The sequence below is a fragment of the Nicotiana tomentosiformis genome, chromosome 8 (genome assembly GCF_000390325.3).
Source record: "Nicotiana tomentosiformis chromosome 8, ASM39032v3, whole genome shotgun sequence".
NCBI classification, from domain to species: domain Eukaryota; kingdom Viridiplantae; phylum Streptophyta; class Magnoliopsida; order Solanales; family Solanaceae; genus Nicotiana; species Nicotiana tomentosiformis.
The window spans coordinates 37,403,571-37,415,230 of record NC_090819.1 but is presented as its reverse complement, the minus strand read 5'-3'; the positions used below and the strand labels follow the sequence as shown (position 1 = coordinate 37,415,230).

The 11,660-nt window shown below is 40.5% G+C and overlaps 1 long non-coding RNA gene across 1 annotated transcript; it reads right to left on the bottom strand.

The window, feature by feature from the left end:
• Positions 1-6,289: 6,289 nt before the first annotated feature.
• Positions 6,290-8,506, bottom strand: LOC104095682 (uncharacterized). Its single transcript, XR_686172.3, has 2 exons — positions 8,335-8,506; positions 6,290-6,826 (listed from the first exon to the last, which is right to left on the bottom strand). It is a non-coding gene; the product is annotated as an uncharacterized lncRNA (long non-coding RNA).
• Between the last annotated feature and the right edge of the window lie 3,154 nt (positions 8,507-11,660).

Sequence of the window (11,660 nt, the reverse complement as noted above, 5' to 3'; positions counted from 1 at the left end):
CAATCTATGCGGGCACAGTTCGTTTGACCGTTTGGCCCTTACAATAAATCCTACCTATCGAGACCCTTCCATCACGAAGTAATTTCCTTGCTAAAGTCGATATTCGAGGGTAATGCCCCTAGTATTCGAAGTTGATCATAGAGAGAAGCTACGGATACTGTTAATGTGATCTTCGACACTGATTCGTGATGGGTCTTTGATTCTAAGTTAGCACAATCCATTGTTGCCTCGTTAAAAACCTTGCCGGAAAACCCATTTGGGACAAAACCGGTTCAAGGGAAAAAGAGTGCAACGCGTGCTTTCAGACCTAAAACTTTGTACTGCTCCTTTTCGATCACCTGCAATTGTTAGCCCGAAATATAAATAAAATAAAATAAATGGGGTCGTACCTTAGCAGTAATATCATTTTAGGTGAGTTATATTCCAATTGCTTGGTAGTTGTTCACTGTTCATCGTTACGAGCTTGTAGGATCCTTTTCCGGTGATTTCGACGATATGATACGGTCCTTCCCAGTTCGGTCCCAACTTTCCCTTGCTCGGGTTTCGGGTTTTTAGTGTGACCTTTCTTAGCACTAAGTCCTCGTTGTTGAAGTATCAAAGGTTGACCCTTCTGTTGTAATGTCTCTCGATCCGTTGCTTTTGGGCAGCCAATCGGACAAGGGCGGCATCATGCCTTTCATCCAACAGTTCCAAGCTTGTATTCAATGCCTCGTCATTTGATTCTTTTGTTGCATATCGGGATCTGATACTTGGCTCTCTAACTTCGACCGGTATTAGAGCTTCGGCGCCGTAGACCAATGATAATGGGGTGGCCCCGGTACTGGACTTTGAGGTCATATGGTATGCCCATAGGACTCCGGGTAGGATTTCCTTCCACTTTTCTTTGGCGTCGGTTAACCTCTTTTAGAGGTTTTGGAGTATGTTATTTTGGTCGATTCGACTTGTCTGTTCCCACTAGGGTGATACGGTGTTGGCAGGATCCATTTGATGTTATGATTCTTGAGAAACTTGGTCACTTTGCTGCCGATAAATTATTTTCCGTTGTCACATACGATTACTGATGGCATTCCGAACCGACATATGATGTGGTCCCAAATGAAGTCGATGCCTTCCTTCTCCCTGACCTTCTCGTACGCCTGTGCTTCAACCAACTTAGAAAAATAGTCAGTCATAAATAATATAAATTGAGCCTTACCGGTTGCCCATGGAAGAGGGACAACAATGTCAATTCCCCACTTTATGAACGGCCATAGTGATAAAATCGAGTGGAGCAACTCCCCGGGTTGATGGATCATCGGAGCGTGTCTTTGGCATTCATCACATTTTCGAACGAACTCCTTTGCATCTTTTTCCATGTCAATCAAATAATAACTAACTCTAATTATTTTTCGAACCAGCGATTCGGCGCCCGAATGATTTCCATAGGTACCTTCGTAGATTTCCCTCAAAACATACTCGGTATCGCCTGGCCCTAGACATATTGCAAGTGGGCCATCAAATTTTCTTCTGAACAAGGTTCCGTCTTTGGATACGCTAAATCGGTCCGCCTTTGTACGCAGGGTCCTCGACTCTTTTGGATCCAAGGACAGTTTACTGGATCTGAGATATTCTACGTACTTAATCCTCCAGTCCCAAGTTAGGCTCGTCGAGTTGATCTCGGCATGGCCTTCTTCCACTACTGATCTCATAAGTTATATGACTTTTCCCGAGTTGAACTCGTGGTCTTTGACCGATGACCCCAAGTTCGCGAGGGCATCGGTCTTGCTGTTTTGATCCTGAGGTATGTGTTGCAAAGTGCATTCTTTGAACCGATGTTATGTCACCTGTAATTTGTCTAATTATCTTTGCATTCGTTCCTCTCTGACCTCAAATGTTCCATTGACTTGGTTTACCACAAGGAGGGAGTCGCACTTGGCTTCGATCACTTGTTCCACCAAGCTCTTGGCTAGTTCAAGGCCTGCAATCATGGCCTCATATTCGGCCTCGTTGTTAGTCAATTTCACAGTCTTAATAGATTGTCTAATTATATTACCTGTTGGTGGTTTTAATAGGATGCCAAGTCTGGACCCTTTTGCATTTGTGGCGCCGTCCGTGAAGAGGGTCCAGATTCTCGAGGAAGTTTCTGAGTTAATCAACAACTTTCTTTCGACCTCGGATATTAGGGCCGGTGTAAAGTTGGCCACAAAGTCTGCCAAAATTTGAGACTTAATCGCGGTCCGAGGTCGATACTCAATATCGTATCCACTTATTTCTATGGCCCATTTGGCCAGTTGGCCCGAGAGTTCGGGCTTATGCATAATGTTCCTCAATGGGTAAGTAGTTACGACACATATGGGATGACATTAGAAGTACGGTTTTAGCTTCCTAGAGGCGCTTAACAAAGCGAGCACCAGTTTTTCCAGGTGAGGGTACCTAGTTTCGGCCTCACCTAAGATTCTACTAACATAGTAAATTGGAAATTACGTACTTTGTTCTTCCCGAACTATGACTCCACTTACCGCTATCTCTGAGACCTCTAAGTACAAGTACAGTAGTTTGTCCGCCTTCAGTGTGTGAAGTAGGGGCGGGCTCGATAAATACCTTTTGAGTTCCTCCAAAGCTTGTTGGCATTCCGAGGTCTACGAAAAGTCGTTCTTCTTCTTCAACAGTGCGAAGAATCGGTGACTTTTGTCGGATGACCTCGAAATAAATCACCCCAGGGCGGCTATTCGCCCGGTTAACCTTTGCACGGCCTTTACGTTGTCCACGACCATGATATCTTAGATGGCTTTGATCTTATCAGGATTGATATCGATTCCCCGATTGGATACCATAAATCTGAGGAACCTACCCGACCCTACTCCAAACGCATATTATTCTGGGTTCAACTTCATGTTGTACTGCTTCAGTATACTGAATGTTTCCTGCAAATGTCTTAAATGGTCCTCTTCTTGCAGAGACTTAACTAACATGTCGTCAATGTAAACCTCCAATAATTTTCCTATTTGTTTCTCGAACATACGATTAACTAAGCGTTGGTATGTGGCACCTGCATTTTTTAATCCAAATGGCATTACGTTATAACAGTACGTGCCATACTTAGTGATGAAGGAAGTTTTTTCCTGATCACCCGGGTCCATCCATATTTGGTTGTACACGGAATAGGCATCGAGAAAACTGAGGGTCTTGTGGCCGGCCGTGGCATCGATTATACGATCGATGTTGGGCAAAGGAAAAGAGTCTTTGGGGCATGCTTTATTCAAATCTTTATAGTCTACACACATTCTTAATTTATTCCCTTTTTTAGGGACTACCACTACGTTTGCTAACCAATCCGGGTATTTGACCTCCCGAATATACCCTATTTTAAAAAGTTTAGATAACTCATCCTTGATGAAAGCATGCTTGATCTCTGACTGGGGTCTCCTCTTTTGTTTAACCGGATGAAACTTCAGGTCCAAGCTCAGCTTGTGAGTGGTTATCTCCGGTGGGATGCCTGTCATATCGAGGTGGGACCAAGCGAACAGTTTTCGTTAATTATAAGAAATTGAATGAGCTTTTTCCTGAGCTCGGAACTTAGCCACGTGCCCAGGTATACCTTTCGATCGGGCAAGTTTTCTCGCAATATAACTTGTTCCAGTTTCTTGACCGTCAATTTAGTGGCGTCGAAATCATCGGGGGCTATAAAAGATCTGGGAATCCCGTAATCATCATCCTCGACTTCCCCTTGTTTGTCCAAATCTGCCGAAGATGGTATCAGTGATTGCTATTTTGCCCCATTTTTTACTACCTGGTTTGGGCCCTTCGATGTTGAAACTGTAGATGCCGGTGTCACCTTTTCAACCGCGAATAGTTCTTTTGCAACCGATTGTTCCCCGTAGACTGTTTTAACTCCATCAGGTGTTGGGAATGCTTGGTGCAGCGTCGAAGGCACCGCCCTCATATTGTGGATCCATGGCCTTCCCAATAGAGCATTGTATCTCATGTCTCCTTCGATCACATAAAATTTGGTCTCCTGGATGGTCCTGACGGTGTTTATTGGTAATGTTATTTCGCCTTTAGTGGTCTCGTAAGCCATGTTGAATCCATTTAGAACTCGAACTGCAGGCACGACTTGGTCTTGCAAACTGAGCTATTCCACGACCCTCGATCGAATAATCTTGGCCGAGCTACCTGAATCAATTAACACACGTTTAACCCGAATATTATTTACTAGTAAAGATATTACCAGTGCATCATTGTGGGGTTGTACGATACCTTCCGCATCTTCATCATTGAAAGATAAAGTTCCTTCCAATATGTAGTCCCGAATTCGTTTCTCCCTAGTAATGGATACTTTGTTGTGTTTCAACATCGGCCCCTGTGGGATATCAACTCCTCTGATGATCATGTTAATGACGTGTTGAGGTTCTTCTTGTTCTGTCTGTTTGTTAGAATCCCGATTCCTGCAATGATTCTTAGCTCGATCGCTTGAGAACTCCCGAAGGTGCCCATTGTTGAATAGACGAGCTACTTCCTCTCTCAGCTGTCGACAATCCTCCATTCTGTGATCATGAGTGTCGTGATATTTGCACATCTGGTTAGGATCCCTTTGGGTTGGATCGTACTATAGGGATCGAGGCCATTTGGTATCTTTGATGCGCCCGATAGCCGATACAATGGCGGTTGCATCGTTATTAAAGTTGTATTCTGATAGCCTTGGTGTGTCTTTAGACCTGTCGAGGCCATTTTTGGTTAGAAGTCCCCGGCTTCTTTTACCTCGGTCGTTCCTCCTTTCGTTTCCCATGGGGTTTCGCCCGGACCCGCTGCTTATCCGATCTGCTTTATATGGTTGATACCTATCCCTATTTGGCTTCTGTTCATGATTGATCTCTTTCTTGACTCTGTCAAAGGTTCTGACTGGATAAACAAACCCCTAAGGGGAACCGAGTTGATCATCTTCGACTCTAATTTTCGACTGATACCTGTTATGCACGTCGGCCCATGTAACAGTCGGATATTCTATTGAGTTCTGTTTCAGCTGCTGTGAAGCCACCGAGCTTCGAATATTAAGTCCTTGAGTAAAAGCTTGAACAACCCAATCATCAGCGACCGGTGGCAGGTCCATCTTTTCCATTTGAAATCGAGATACGAATTCTCTGAGCATTTCATTATCCTTTTGCCTCACTTTGAAGAGGTCTGATTTCCTAGTTTCGACCTTGATAGCCCCAGCGTGTGCTTTCACAAAAGAGTCTGCAAGCATAGAAAATAAGTTAATAGAATTAGGGGGTAAGTTGTGATACCATATCATGGCTTCCTTTGACAAGATTTCTCCGAATTTCTTCAGTAAGACGGACTTGATCTCATCATCCTCTAAATTATGAAGTGACATGCTCATTTGGGTCAGTCGTTCTGTTGTACTTAGGAATCTCAAGCATGCGGAATTTTTTGGGGATCGGCGTTAGAGCCGCACTCGGAGGATAGGGATTTTGTACGAACTTCCTAGAATCCAAGCCCTTCAATATCGGAGGTGCTCCTGGGATTTGGTCTACCCTAGAATTGTAAGTTTTCACCTTTTTTGTTGTTAGCCTCGATCTTCCTTTCCCTTGATTCTATCTGTTTTGTCAGCTCCTCAAGCATCTTTATAATTTCGGAGCTAGCCCCCGATTCATGTTCGTTTGACCTTTCTACGACCGATTTATCCATGCGGGTGACTTCCCGGGGAGGATCTGGCCCAGCCCTGCTTGGTGCACGACTTTGGTTCTGTAACTGAGCTATCGCCGCCTGTTGAGCCTGCAACATTTAGAAGATCATTCGTTAGTTGATCCTGTATCCTTCAATGTTTTGTATGTTCCGGGTTACCGAACGGGCTCCATCACGAACGTTATTTTTGGGGTTGGTAGGCAAATTTGCATCGATAGCCACATGTGAATTAGCGTCGATCGGATCTGCGATCGGAATTCCAATGGGATCAGCAGGCGGTATCTCGTTACCGGGCGCTATATTATTATTTTCACCTTGGTGACCGGACTCGTTGTCAACATGCATAGGTGCTGATTGTGAGTTTGACATTTTTGTATTTTAGCCTGGAATCAAAGACACTTTAAAAAACAAGTGAAAAATAGTGTGTGTTATGAAAATTTGTATCAAAGAACCACTATTATCCTTAGTCTCATGGTGGGCGCCAAACTGTTTACCCTCAAAATCGGATAACAATTGAATTTATAAGTGGTTTTAAGGATACGTGGATTAATTTGACACAAAGCGATAGATTGAACTATAAGTAAAGCAAACAATAATAAAGTAAATTCAAACCGTGTGATTTGAACAGTTATAGCCTTGAGAAATAGACCTCACTCGAACTGAATATGATCCAAATAATGTCAAATACAGAAGAACGGTAGCTTGCAGAAAGAAAATAATATTATAATACTTTTAGGATGCGTGTTACCATGTCTATTACAAAGAATCAGACCCCCTTTATATAGTAGGGGAGTCCTGCTTTAGGTACAATTCTATAAAAAGTAAGAAATCTTGTGATTTGCTAATTAGTGGGTCTCTTGTTGATACATGCTGAGATTCCCGCCGTGACGTCCGACCAGTTGCGGATACTTCAGCCTTCCGTTATTGGGTCCGATAATGTTTTCTCGAACTTGTTCGAAATCAAGATCAATTCCGGAGTCACGGGCTCGAAGATCTTGGAGACGTATGTTCTGACTTCGTTCTTTGGTTCGATGGAACTTGGGGTCGATCTTCAATCCATCACATTTCAGTTCCGATCCGTCATGTAATAGATGAGCCCGGTTTCGACCATATACAGTCAGAGAAAACTATTTGTTTCCTTAAACACATATCAGTGCAAGTCCATCTGGATTGAGAAAACTTTAGTGCCATCAAAACATGCGCAAAATAAATAAGTTGTTTGTAATTTTCATTAACCTTGCCTGCATTTCTAGTTCTTCGAAATAATATTAGACATTAAGTTTACTATGAATTTTTAATCCTAAGCCAAGCACATACACGCTTTAAATATTTGAAGTGTAATTTTCATGTGTAACATCTATCTTAACATTTGTAGAAATAAGATTTTAAAAATCACAAAGGACAATAATTAAATAATGAGTAAAGTAAAAAAAGATGGATGGATTTTGCCACTTTCTTCTTCAATCAACACCCTGAAGTCGATATCTTCCTGCTAAACTTTTTGATGCCAAAACGCATGATGTTGTGCCGGCTAATGGGGACGTTTTATGTCTACCTCAGGAAATGGCTACAAAAGACTTGATGCTCACTCGGTATTTTTTCGAAAAATCTGCAAGAAGTCCTACAATAAATTGCGAGAGACAAAGAGAAATCCGTAGTCGTGGATCATTAATTCCAAATTTGGTGTATGATTGGTGTTTCTGTTTCCATTCTTGTACTGCCAAGTATAAACTGTCATCTCTTTGCAAATCTTCTTAATATTCGTACATGTTAGTTTGTGTCACAATATAAAATCCATAGTAAAAGGGAGATCTGTGGTACTCTATTAATAAGTTAGAGAGAAAACATTGGCATGGTGCTTGTTCGGTTGCAATCAAGTTTTTCCTGCAGTACAATAGGAATAAAGAAAGAATCTTTCCTATATTAATCACTAATTGGAATGGATGGCAATCAAGAGGCCACAATTTTTAAGTGCAGCGCGCAAGTTTGAATATCAGCGGCCATCATTGCTTCCAATTTGAGCCTTCCCTACTCCTTGTAATCTATTAGCAGAAGGATATTTTTCTTCCTTTATTAGTTTAAAATTTTCCTCTAGATGTTCAGCTCTCTAATCTCTATGATCAGGATCAAAGAATATATGGTTTAACGGACTATTGATAAATCAATCTGCATACTATGGCCAGGGGCGGAAGGGGATTCACCCGAACCCCCTTTGCCGAAAAACTACACTGTATATATAAGACAAAATATATTTTTTACCTCTATATATTATGTTTTGAATTCCCTTGACATAATCCAAAAGCATAGTTTAGTAGTCTAAGGGGGTTCAAAAACTTTGTGGAATCACTAGTTCAATTCCCATTGGCCCCAATATTTTTAAATTTTTTAACTTATTTTTTTAACCCCTTTAGTACAAATTCTGCATCCGCCACTGACTATGGCATAATAGCATCACTCCATATTATGCTGGACATCAACCAACTACAATAGTTCTCCTCCTTTTTCCAACTTGGTGCCAGTATGCTATGCCAAACTCACACCGTAGAGTTTCTAATTATAATTGACTATTGATAGAAAAATAAATTGAAGCGTGAAGGAAACATAAAATAGGGATTGGATTTCCTAAGCGAACAACTTTAAAGCGAGCAAGGTACTTTTCCTTTCTGAACTTACCCGCTAAGAAAGGCTGCCAGGGGATTCACTGATGGAAGGGAGTTGGGTACATGGGAGCTCGTTGTTAAGATCCACAGCAATTGCTTTTAGTCATCCACATGAAATTATATGCATAGTGCTTTCTGAATTGTGCTTCTTGAACACTTTTGACGCTGTTTTTCTAAACTTTCGTGGGTTTCTTTCGGATGTTACGAAGCAGATATGCATTCTGCCAAATGAAAGGCTGCCACTGTTTCGATAAGTTGCTCCCAACTTTTGTAGCGTCTTTTCGTTTGGGTTGTCGCTAAGCTAGTGTTTTTCGTATTTAAATTTTAGAAGGTCATTTAAGTAATTTAACTTTTTGAATTAGGGGTTCCTCCATTTAATATAATATAGAATATAGATATGACTAGGTGTCATCACATTCCATATGATAGAAATTTGGTTCGTGACATATATCATCATAACATTGTTACTAACTTAATAAATGGGCTTTGTTATTGCTATTGGGTGTTAGCTTGCCTAGCAAGCAAGTTAGGTGCCATGATAACCCTTGGTGAGATTTTTAGTTTGTGATATTGATTCTTAATTGAAAGTTTTAAGTTGGAAGAGTTGATCAAGGTTTATCTTTTGAGTAAATGACCCCGGAATTGAGATTTGATGGTTTCAACAGGTTTGTATGGTGATTTTGGACTTGGGCGTAAGTTCGAATTTGAAATTGAATACTCCTAAAAGGTTTCGGTTCTATTTGTTGAAAGTTGGCAATTTGAGAATTGAAGAGTTTATAGATTTGACTGGGTTTGGTGTTATCTGACTCCTTGTTGCTGTTTTTTGGACCATGTAAAGATTCATTTAATTGATCGGAACTTGTGTGCAAAGTTTGCTCTGATCCGGTTTGCCTAAGTGTGATTCAGACGCATTCGGTGAAGTTGGGAAGTTTATAAAGTTGAGAAATGATAATGTTTGATTTGATGATTTATCTATGCACTATAAAAAAAACTGGAATTAGCTACGAATTTCATCGCTAATCTATCGCTAAATTGCTCATATCTAGCAGAATTTCTTGATAATATGTCGCTAATCCGTCGCTATATGAGATTAGCGACACATTTTTGTGTTTAGCTACAGAATTTGTTCGTCGCTAAAACCTGATTTTTTTAGTAGTGATGAATTTGGTGTTGTTAAGTGTCATTTGAGCTTTTGGATAAGTTGGTATTGTGTATATGGACTTGTTAAAATAATTGCACGGAGTCCCAGAGGGCTCGGGTGAGTTTCGCACCACCTAGAGCATGTTGTAATACTACTGAGTGGTTGCTGGTTTTGGTTAGTCGCATTTTTGCGAAGGGTGTGTTGCAAATGTGAGCAGCGCATTTGCGAGTGTTATAGTCGCATCTGCGGCTGAGGTCTATTGAAGGGAAGCTCGTAATTGCAGCTGGGCATGGTCAGGCGGGGCTTCACATTTGCAGATCCGGGGTCACATTTTCGAGCCCCATATCGCAAATTGACATTTGCAGCTGGATTGTGTAACGACCCGATCAGTTGTTTTGAGCATTTGCACTTCGCTCGATGGGTTGAGTGCATGAGAAGCTCTTTATGATGTATTATAACTTGTGTGTATCGCCGATTTTGGTTTTCAGGTCCTTCGGGAGTTGATTTGGAAGAATGATTCTCAACTAGGAAGCTTTAAGTTGGAAGAGTTGACCAAGATTTGACTTTTAGGTAAACAGACTCGGAATCGGGTTTTAATTATTCCAAAAAGTTTGTATGATGATTTTTGATATGTCCACAAAGTTTGGTGAAAATCCGATGAGTTTTGGATAAGTTTGGGTTGTATGGTAATTGCTTTCGGTTTCGACGTCGATTTGAACATAAAGGTTACCATATTGAGCAAACGGCCTTTGATTCGTGTTTCGACTAACTATTATATCTGTATCGTAATTTTGGAACTATAGCAACTGGAATCATCAAGTTTCGAAATCGTATGAGGATATTATGGTCATTTTACTACGAATTGGGTTGCTAGATTTTTCAAATTAATTACGAAATTGCTACTGAATTCGTATGTAAAAATCTACACTATTTTCAAATATTGAAATCAACATATCTTCTTCATTATAAGGTCAAATGGAGTGATTCAAAAGTCTAACTTTACTGAAATATCATGAGGAATCTATTGGAGGCATAAAAAGTGAGTTTTGAGATCGTTTGCATAAAAATAAAATGAGGTAGAACAGTTGGGCAGAAGCATATAATATCGAGATTTTGTTAATTTGGTCATATTTTAAGTTGGGGAGCTCGGATTTGAGCGATTTTCATTACAAAGATTGGGTTAAGTGTTCTATACTCGTTTTTGGTTATATTTCATGAATCCATCTTTATTTTTGGCATTTGATTGATGATTTCCAAGTGAAATTTGGGGGGGTTGTCTAAAATTCTATAAAGTAAATTTTTGAGTTTTGAACATCGATACGAAGTCGGATTTGAGTGAAACTAGTATGGTTGGACTCGTAATTGAATGGGTTATCAGATTTTGTAAGTTTTGTCGGATTCCGAGGTACGGACCCAGATTTAACTTTTTAGTTAACTTTGGACTTTTGATTAAAGATTCCACCTTTATCGATTGAGTTTGTTTTCTTTGGTATTATTTGATGTTCTTGAGTTTCTTTTGGCTTGTTTCAAGCCGTTCGGAGGTCGGTATACGTGGGATGGAATTTTTAGAGTATTGTTTGGCTTGCTCGGTATTAGGTTCGGCTTGTTCTAGGTAAGTAACACTTTTAAACATGGTGCTGAGGGTATGAATCCCTGAATATACGTGTTATATGTTGGTTTTGAGGTGACGCACATGTTAGGTGACGGGCGTGTGGGTGTGCAGCATGTGAATTATGACTCGATTGATTCTGTAATACTATGTAGTTGCCTAATCTTGTGTCTATCCATGAAATTTCTATGTGCTAGAGTAATTGAGCTGTGATCCATGTTAGAAACCATATTTAGGCTATATGCTTATTCTGTTGGGACCCACTGAGGTCATTTCTGTTGTTCAGTTATTTGCTTAAATTGCAATTACATACTTAGTCATATTTATTCATTCGCATATCATATCTCAGTCTTTGTTATCCTTAATTGTCACGTCATGTTATCATTGTTTGGGCCGATTGACATGATATTTGTGAGCCCTAGAGGCTGGAGAAACTGGTGACTGAGTTGGGGCCTGAGAGACGTATTGTGAGAGATATTGTGGATCGGGTTGCACGCCGCAACATGCCATATTGGATTTATATATATTATTATTATATGGATCGGGTTGCACGTCATTGCAGGCCTTATAGGCTTTATTATTATTGATG